The sequence below is a fragment of the Periplaneta americana genome, chromosome 7 (genome assembly GCF_040183065.1).
Source record: "Periplaneta americana isolate PAMFEO1 chromosome 7, P.americana_PAMFEO1_priV1, whole genome shotgun sequence".
Classification (NCBI taxonomy): Eukaryota; Metazoa; Arthropoda; class Insecta; order Blattodea; family Blattidae; genus Periplaneta; species Periplaneta americana.
This window is the reverse complement of record NC_091123.1, coordinates 67,165,805-67,176,782: the sequence shown is the minus strand read 5'-3', so window position 1 is coordinate 67,176,782 and position 10,978 is coordinate 67,165,805.

Here is a 10,978-nt window from a genome sequence, read left to right as displayed (position 1 = left end):
TGACAACGGAAGAGAGCACATGATTAGCTTCTTTCTTTAAAGAAAGCTTCTATTCATCTGGGAAATTTACCTTAAAATCACAGTTTTGTGAGGGAAATGTCATTGTTATTATTCGTGAATTCACAGGTAATAATACCAAACGTTATAAGTCACAATGTAATGAAATATAAATGTAAAATACGCCTTCCAATCAGCATGTTATACACCACAAATGCTAATAAACAGGAACAAATTTATTTTCAAAATTAAAAAAAAATGGTGGGTGATGGAAAATTTCTGACTTCATTTTTGGAATCAGCAGATGTCAATCCATAAGAAACACCCGAAATTATTTATTTAACAAAATCATTGTGTAATAGACTGTTTTCATACTGGCCCCTAAAAGAGAGTCCCTGAGAGCATAAAAAGCAAACTGCTGTTATCAGGTGACACATAATAATTTGTGTTCTGTTTAACAGTTTCACTGAACTTTTTCACCGGAATTTTATGCTGCTCACTTAAACAAAATTCAATTAGCTACGTAAATATTAATTTTTTGGTCCTACAGAATACATCTGTTACTGTAACAATTAATATTAGCGGAGAAAAATTCGCTCTGGTGCCGGGAATCGAACCAGGTCCTTGGTTCTACGTACCAAGCGCTCTAACCATTGACCTATGCCGAAGTTCAATCCACAGCACCAGATCGAATCCCTCTCCTCCACTGTTTTTCCCTTTGTGGCCCGACTCCAAATTCGGCCGGAGCAAATTTTTCTCCTCTAATATTGTTACAGTAACAGACGTATTCTGTAGGACCAAAAAATTAATCTTTACGTAGATTCTTCGCCCAACAGTGCATATTACTGTGTAATCCCGGCCACAAAGTCACTCAACTGAGTGCGCTCCTTGTATAATGGCAGTTGACTTAATATAAAAATGTCAACATGCATGTCGAACTTGGAGCCAGGCCAAAAAGAGAAAAACACTGGAGAGGGATTCGACCCGGTGCTGTGGATTGAACTTCGGCGTAGCTCAATGGTTAGAGCGCTTGGTACGTAGAACCAAGGACCCGAGTTCGATCCCTGGCGCCAGAGCGAATTTTTCTCCTCTAATATTAAAACTCAATTAGGCCTAGTCTGTTTTTACCAAACAACTGGAGCTATTGTAGACAAACAATATGATTGAAGGAACACTTCTATGTCGTTTGTCTGCTTTATAAATATTATGTAAGTCATCATATCCATGAATGTTCCACGTGTTCTTTTTTTTTTTTTTTTTTTTTAGAAAATAAGATACAGCGCCAGCAATACAATCAATTTATTTCAGGCATGCCAGAAATGAGGCATTGATTGTGCATTTATGTGCGCTGATCGCTGGTCTGTGTGGACTGCATCATTCAGGCATTGCTCTTTCCCGTTCTTAGCTGGATGTAGTACAATAATCTATTCGGCACTTCTAGTGTTGGATTAAATAGGCATTTGGACATCATAAACACACTTAGCAGAAGGAAAAAAAACAGTTATTATCAGTGTCTACATTTGATACTTGTAATACAAGTAGGCTTACTCAATTATACTTTATAAAGTAGTGGTTTGTAAAGCATAATTTATTAACATGATTTTTATATAGTATTTGAAGAAAAAAAATATTGCAGTAATTTAGATACAAAAAAGAACAAGTATTTCATTTTACGTAGTAGGTACTAATTATTTTAAAGTAACAGACCATACTCTTTCATTGTTCCTCAAGCTTTATTATTTTTTGGGATCATTGGTACACACATGTTGAAGAACATATTATACTTCCAATTAATTACATGCAGTAGAACATTGTGAAGTTTTGACACTGAAATCATTTCCTTGCTGTATGTCAATATAAATTAACAATAATATTAATAAATAATATAAATTAAGCTTAGAATTTAAATTCACAAGTTGGAAGCATTACTGAAAGAAATTAAAAGTGTAGTTCACAATCTGTGACGCGATGACATTCTCTTTATGTCAGGTTTAAAGATTTATTAATGTTAAGTATATTAACACAATATAGATGGAAAATTTGTCATTATATATTTTTCCAGAAAATTTTTCCGCCTTGCAAATAGTTGCTTTCTTCGCTCCTTACAACCTCAAGAGCCTCACATGTATTCCTCACTATATTCTCATCACTTAGCAGCTTATGAAATGAAAGTCGTAAGTTGTCTAATCTTTGATGGCTGTGTTAGTACACACTCCAAAACAACGCCATTGTCAAGTAAGTTTTGCCGTGAGAGTACTGATTAAGAAATAAGCACTGGCAATATCATATTTTGAGAACTTTACTCATCTGATCTAAACAGTCACAAGGCTCTTATCTCGACATGGGCTGATGAAAGCCTTTCATTTTAAAATAATTATTGCTGGCTGAGGAAAACATAACAATTATGTTATATGATTCGTGATTCCTCTTCTTCGTTATATCTGTGGACTCCTCACTTTATTTTTCATAACGCATTCACAGTCACAGTTCAATCAGCACCCATACTGATCTGTGTTACTGAAACAAAAGCTGGTCTGCTGTTGCAGATACTGTATAGCCCTGACGCGCACCCCTCCAACCTGATTCACTCCCTCCAGGTAGGGGAATAGGAACTGCACATTGCACAGAGACAACTGCACAATATGCAGGGTTTTGGCATGCCTGATTTATTTGATTGTTTGCAACTGATTAAGAAATAAGCACTGGCATAGAGTCACAAATGCGCTCGTTAAAATGTCGAGTAAATGATTTGGTTTTTGTTTTTAGACAAAGAATTGGCTTTGGTGGGCCATTTTTTTAAATTTTCAATTTTTGTTCGAAAGGTAACAAAGAGAAAGAGTCTTTACGTAGTTTTTCAAATCAACAGTTACAACCACTTTCTGTATCCACTGCAAGCAACATATGTCACACTTACATCACTTTTGTCTGCTGTAAAGTCATCCACGCTGGGTTTGGGATGTGAGATTCAGTTCATATACATGCACACTATATACACTGTATGTTAATGTTGATTGTAACATTCCACTTGAACATGTGCTGAAATTGAAGTATGCCGCCATCATGTCTGTTGATGTACAACATTTTTTTTTCTGCTTATAAACAGATTTACACCGACAAGCACTAAAATTTTTCTCTAAAAAACTTAGAGAAGGTTTTAGTGATTTATTGCGAAGCCAACTATGATTTGTACATATTACTGACAAATGATATTAAATTGTATAAAGAAATCAAAACTATATCAGATTGTAAGCTACTTAAAAAAGATATTACAAACTTACATATTTGGAGTATTAATAATAAATTGTACAGCCAGTATTAAGCTATGGTAGTGAAGCATGGACTGTGAAGAATAAAGATGTCAGTAGAATAACAGCAAGTGAGATGAGGTTCATGAGAGCAACAGCTGGATATACTCGCTGGGATCATAAAAAAATGAGGACATAATACAAGAACTTCAAATAGAACACATTATGCAGTTCATCAGCAAATATCAACTTCAGTGGAAGGGTCATCTCGAACGAATGGATCGTTGCAGAATTCCAAAACACTGTTTCATTACCATCTGCATGGCAAAAGATCTCTAGGTCGTCCGAAGAGATGGACTGAAAATTCTAGTTTGAGACCATAACAGGCCACTTGGCCTAATACTTGTTAGGAAGACGACGAATAATAAATTGTTATCTAATATTAATAATTGTATATATATGACCTTTTCTAGATTGAAAAATAAAATTAAATTTTATATAAAATAGAGGCAAAGTTTTTACCAGCAGAAAATGAAAAAGATTTAGGTATATTATTTAGCAGTAATTTTACTTTCATAGTCATATTAATAATATTATAAATTTGTCCTATAAAAGTTTAGATTTTGTTATGAGAAATTCTTTTAAATTTAAACTCAAAACTTTAATAATTTTGTATAATTCCATTGTTCGATCTAAATTAGAGTATACTGCGGTTATCTGGAACCCAGTTACTAATAAATATATTGTTACTAGAAGAAATTCAAAATAAATTTCTAAAATGAATATATTATGAAATGAAATGAAATGAAATGAAATGAAATAGCCCAATATGTCCCATGAAGGGCAAAGGCCTCCTACCCTTGGGTAGGGTTAGCTCAGTTTTCCTAACTTGGCGTTAGGTATAATGTTGTTTGGCACTACACTTTTCACCGTTCACTATTAAACTTCCCTCAAACAATGATGCTTGCATGTTGCTGTTCTAGTCGTTGCTCAGTTGTCTGCCTAGCGACTTCCACTCTTCTCTGTCCCTTGCTATCCGTGTCCATTGGTGCCCTGCGTGATCTTTGAAGATGTCCTCCCATCTGCGTCTTGGTCTGCCTTGCGTCCTTTGCCCAATCCGTGTGTCCCAAACAGTACTTTTGTAGGTCCATCTGTTGTCTTGTAGTCTGGCAATGTGTCCTCCCCACTTCCATTTGCTTTGTGTGGCTGTTTGTGCGACGTCTGTTGTCTGTGCTAGTTGTTGGATTGTGGTGTTTGGTATCCTGTCTCACAGGGACATTCCTAAGATTTTGCGCTGCATTTTACGTTGACATATTTGAAGTTTGTTCTTTTGCTGTGATCTTAGCGACCATGTTTGACATCCGTATAATAGCACAGGATATACACATGTTTCTAGGGTGTGAAATTTTATTTTCCGGCTTATCTTTCTGTCTAGGAGTATGAACTTGAGGCCCCAGAACGCTTTCCAGGCTAGGCAGATTCTCCGTCTCAGCTCCTTTTCCATTTTGTCTTGAAATGAAATCAGTTGCCCCAGATATGTATATTCGTTTACATATGCTAGTGTCTCTCCATCTATTAGTATGGCTGTTTGTGGACCATTTGACATTAGTTTGGTTTTTGTTTTGTTTAGTGTGAGACCGGCTTTTTACTTTGTTCATGTAGTTGTTCGAGCATTGTTTGTAATTCTCCTGGAGTTTTACTGAATAGGACCACATCATCAGCGAATCGTAAGTTTGTTAGATAGCTTCCGTTTATGTCTTCGTTCCAGTTCAGTTTCTGGAATCTATGTTCCATCACGCTCGTAAACAACTTGGGTGATATTGGGTCCCCTTGACGAACTCTCCTTTCCAGCTTGAATGGCTTTCCTTCTATTTCAGTTTTGACTTTGGCGCGGCTTTGGTTGTAAATCCTTTGTAGTATTCGCACATATTTTGCTTCAATTCCTTGTGTTGTTAGTGCTTGTACTATGCTCGAATGTTCCACAGAATCAAAGGCTTTACTATAGTCAATAAAGGCAAGATAAATGTTCATGTTGAATTCTTCTGCTTTCTCGATCAATTGAGTTATTGTTTGTAGGTGGTCTACTGTGCTGAACCATCTGCGAAAGCCTGCCTGTTCTGGTGGTTGTTTTTAATCCAACACTTTTGTCAATCTTCTGGTAATTATTTTCGTGAACAGTTTGTATAGGTTCGACATAGGGCTTATAGGCCTGTAGTTATTTATGTCATCCCTAGTACCTTTTTTGTGGAGCAATATTATCGTGCTTGTGTTCCATTGGTCTGGGATATCCTCTGACTCTAGGATTTTGGTGAATAGATGGGAGATTATGGGTGTAATGTGTGGTTCTGCTATTTTTAATACTTCGTTTTGTATCCCGTCCTCCCCCCGGCATTTTTCCTTTTTCAGTTCATTGATGGCAGTTCGTACTTCACTATGCAGGATAGGTAGGATTTGGATTATATATTATAGGATTTATAATAATATATTATCCTACTTATGAGAGTTATGCTACAATGCTTCAACATTTCCATTTTACTAGCTTGCAAATTAGACGAAATTGTCAATCTTTAAAAGTTCTTTGTAAAATTATTAACAACAAGTTGGACTGCATTGGTTTATTTTATTATATAACATTATACGCGCCTAAGCTTAATACAAAATTTCGAAATTTATTTTTCATACCAAGGGCAAATACTTAATCGCACAAAAATTCTCCAGTTTTCCAAATGTTACAATTATACAATAAATTACATCCCCATTCGAATGTTGATATTTTCAATATGACCTTTTCTAAATACAGAATTATTTGTTATATTTTACAGAATATTGTTGTTAATTAATTTCAAGCTACTTTCACACCTTATTTTCAATTTCACTTTTTTTTTCTTTCTTTTCTATTTTGTTTCAAGCCTAAATAAGAGTATGTTTCCTTTTCTTTGTTTATGTTTTATAAATTACTTTGTCAGTCTTGAACACTGTAATAAAATTTGGCTTTGCCTGTTATGTTAAAAAATAAATAAATAAATAAATAAATAAACAAATAAATAAATAAACAAACAAACAAACAAACAAACAAATAAATAAATAAATAAACAGTTGAAACAATTGTTTTGGAGTTTTAAATGCATTAATGTATGTAGGCCTACATATCATTTTAAATGACAGTACCGGGCACCTTTGACAAAGTTTAATCTTACATATACACAGTTTGGACACTCGGGTACTATTTCCTATAGTTTACAGCTTTACGTGTAAGTATAATATTGGTTTCTTTGTCTTTGTTAATAAGTCTGCTAATTTGGTAACATACCGGTAGTACTAATTTTTTAAATATCTATACTGTTTTTCTATCCTATACTTTTAGGGCCTATTTTATGTTTTATGAAGCCTAAATCAGATACTGAAAGAGCTTATTTTTTGTACCTAAAACACATTTTTAGGGTGTAAAATCCGCGGTCTACTTATTAGTAACGGGTTTGAAAACTAGAAAAAAGCAACTCAACATTTTCAAGAACATAAACATTCCTCTCATCTGAGCTCCTTGCAACCATAGGCGGAGTTGGAATAACTCTTCTCGGCTTCTCAGCCAGGTGAGTTGGAGATTAGCTTCCAAGCTTTCGATGGCTAGCTCTGCCATCTTCTTCAGGGACGAAGAAGAAGGCAGATGGCAGAGCTTGCCGTCGAAAGCTTGGAAGCTAATCTCCAACTCACTTGGCTGAGAACCCGAGAAGAGTTATTCTATATCAAACGCCGGGAAAGCCTCAAGTCATACATAGGCGGAGTTATTGAGGGGGGGTAGCATTGCCCCCCCAAACTTGTCTGAATTTTATTTTCTACTAACATCAGAAAATATTGAATTCAAAAGATTTTTTTTTGCTTTTGTGTACGATTAAATTTCTGTTCTTCAATTTATGAATTAATATCTTCAGATCATGTGTCTGGACTATAATATTTATTTTAAATTTCTGAATATATAAAAATTTCTATACCTATTTTGAGGAATGGAAGCACTGTATTGTTTCTTTTGTAACAGCTTGTACAAGTCTGCAGGCATTCAGCCACTTGGAGAAATATGAATAACATACTGCACAATAATGCAAACTTAAAGACGAGATTAAATAAAATAATTGAGGCATGTAGTTGCAAAATCAGATACCTACATCACTTTTTTTTCGAAAATGAGTTAATGTTATATTTCATATCTTCATATGATTCTACAACTGCTATAGTACTGTTATGCTCCAAAGCCAGATACATCACATGGATTTGTATGATTAAAGAATAGTACTGGTTGCAAATCTTTGGTTCCTTGTGAACTTTTTCCTTCATACTGAAAAGTTATGTTTTAGTGAAGTATCTGATTTTGCAACTAAACGCCTCAATTAGAGTTTGAATTTCATAATTATGATATCTTCAGGACGGTAAACTTTATATAAAAAAAATTCTGTTAGCACTGTTACATAGTTTTATTGATGTATGCATGTATTTCTGTACGAAAGACAAAAAGAGGGAGATTGTTTTAAGTTATGCCCTATTATAAGTTGTAGTAAACCTACAATTCAAGCCTAACTCGGTCTGAGACATCGCGGATATGGATGTAACACTGTAAGAAACATCCCCTCGAAAATACCTTTATTAATTAATCATTTTCCGATATACTGTACCACGGTCAAGCTATAACAGGGGGGGGGGAGATAAATGATGTCCCCCATAACTTCGTTATATGGGGATTCTATGGTTTAGCTTTGCCCCCCCCCCAAGGAAATTGTTCTCCTTCCATCTATGCTTGCAACGCTGGCAAAAAGGTTTTAAAATATAAATAAAGGGTAGCAGAAAGGAGTACTTTCCACCACAAAGGTGAGAAAAGCGCAAGTATCTCAAGATTTTGTTTGAAACATTACTTTTTCTTATTAAACAAGGTTTAGCATTAACAGACCATAAAGAAGAATCCTCAGATAACCAGGGTAACTTTGAATTCATTGGTAATGGTTGCACATCGTCATTGCTGTAGTCATTTTGTTCCTGGCTTTCGGTATGGTTGGCAATGTCAGATCATGTCTGTTGTTCTCTAGTAACGAGATCATCGTCAACTTCTACGAAGTCATTGAAGTCGACGCCAACACTTTCCTGCAACATTCTCTCCTGATATTGACACTTTTTGAAGTGAAGTCACTACTCTTGATGCTACGTATTTAAATCTCATTAATTGAAGTCATAAACAACAGCAAATTTCGTTGGCAAAGAGCGCTACCTACATACAACAAAAATCTTTGTCCAGGATCGAAGAAATAGAATGCTTTAAGTGGGAAAGAATCAAAAGTGGAAGCCTTAAACGCGGAATATTTTAACATTACTTCTTATGAGAAGGCTCAAAGGACCATTAATAAATGAATGTTAAAGGCGGGAAATTTTTATAAGTTGGAGCACTATATCGTACAGAGTTGTTCTCGTTTGTAGTGGGGACTATTCTTGCAGTATGTATATTGATGAAACAGAAGTTGTGAAAGAATTGAAACTTTCACAAGGAACACCGCATCACAAGCTCGACTTTTGTCTATGATTAACATTTCTGTTTGAAAGAGACGGATTATATGCAAGGATTTTTATAAGAATTAAACGCTTAATATTGTATTTATTGATATATTATATCGATGGCTAAGAAGTGATACCTCGTGTTTGTAAATTTGCAGGTGAATTAAACAACATTTTAATTTTTATCTAAAAACAGATCAAATTTTTACATATGTTTCTGTTTTGCAAGACAAAATATTAGTTAACTGTCCAATTTCGTGAACATAACAATAAATACCGGTAGTTCATATAAATAATAGTGCAGTTAAACTAAATTACCTTTTTTTTGCAGGTACGAGATACCACTTCGTAGCTATCGATATATTACTATATTATGCTTTATTAATTTCGTGTGAATGCCACTACGGTGGTCTAGTGACTAGAATACTGATCTCCTGCGGACACGGATTCGATCTTTCGTGAATCTTCGATTTATAACTTCTGTTGGGAAAGCCCATGGTCCAGTTAACACAGGACAGTTCCTTTTTTTATATTAAAAGTCTATCAGTTTATTTGCAAATATCTTTTGTCTTGGTAACTTCACATTTGGGACTAATTTGCAGTGAGTTGTGTATTTAATACCGATATCTTATCAATTTTTGAAATGACTATTACACTTTTACTACGTTATACTACTTTTGACCAATAAAACGGTAAAGCCCGATCGCAAACTCGTGGCACCAACATTCACCAGCTTCTTTCTGAGGCTTCAGAGTGGGGGGGGGGGAGAGGTTCTGTGTGCGCAGGCAACTGCTTACTCATAGAGCGTACTGTTCAAACACCCCACCAGCAAGTCTCTTGGGCGAGTCCATGTAAGTGGATGCCAGTTCGTCTTTCACACAGGTGCCACAAGTTTGTGATCGGGCTCTACGAAAGGACAGGTTTCAACCAATCATCGCTGTTTATTGCTACAATTTTATCACTTCCCTAGTATTTGTTTCTTTGTTTGCCACCATTTCAAACTGCAAATTATTTACGGGACTATAAAACATGCTTTGTGATTGACATTTGTTTCCTGCAAAGGTCAATTGAAAATGGCGGTTCCATTCAAACATTTTGGTGAAACTAACATGAGTGAAATAGAATTTTGGTGAGTCAATTAATACCTATTTTATTGTATTAGAGTACTTTATGTCTTATAATCTTATATATTTTCTTCTAATCGTGTAATAGTCAATTAAATCCCACTTCAGTTTTGATTTTCTCTAGATAAATCAAAACCTCTAGGTACTGAGATTACTGTTGATAGAAATTCTTAACATTGTTTCCTTTGCAATAATCCTGTCCTCAAATGGGAGAATTTCGGACAATTTACTGTCTGTTCTTAGCATACATCAAAATTCAACTGTGCTAATAGTCTTTGTTTATCACCATATCACCAACAAGGGAACCGTCCCAGGTCATGGTGCTTGAATTATTTCAATGAAAATGCATATTTAAGCTAATTTTCGTTCGTTAAGAAACATGGTGATAGTCTTTCATTTCGCTTTTTTCTCGTTTACGAAATATATTGACTTGAAAATCGATGTTATTTATGCTGCATCTTGCGCACATTCCAATCCACGTAATTCCGCGACTCAGTATCACAGCTCTTGTATTAATGCTCTAGTTTATTTTCTTTATCTCTTAACTTACATTAATACAGTACTCTTGCTGAAATACAAAGTCAATTTGGATTTTAATATGTATTAATTTTGTGACTCAACTTAAATATGAAGAGTCCACTGCAAGAATGATGGATGTCACTTTCTTGTCAAAAATGAACCAAGACTGTCAATGCATAGCTTAAGACATATAGAATGTACATAGCAGTAGCGGCCGGTGATCGAAATCCTCGGTGAGGCCAGATGCAACTAGTTTAAGTGCCTCCGATAGGAAATGTTTATTTATGATATTAATCATTGTTATATTATTAATATCATGATTACTGTATTATTATTATTATTATTATTATTATTAGTCTATTATTATTAGCCTACTATTGATGAAAAATAATGTCACTCACCAAATAAGCTGTTATGCTGTGAGTTTCAGTGATTGTTTCAGTGTGATGAAGCAACCCATATTATGTGTTGAAAATTCCCTCCTTTCTGTTCTTTTCATTTTTTCCCTTGACAGCAACGAACAAGGCCAACAGAGAAGTTTATTTTGCATCGCATTACCAC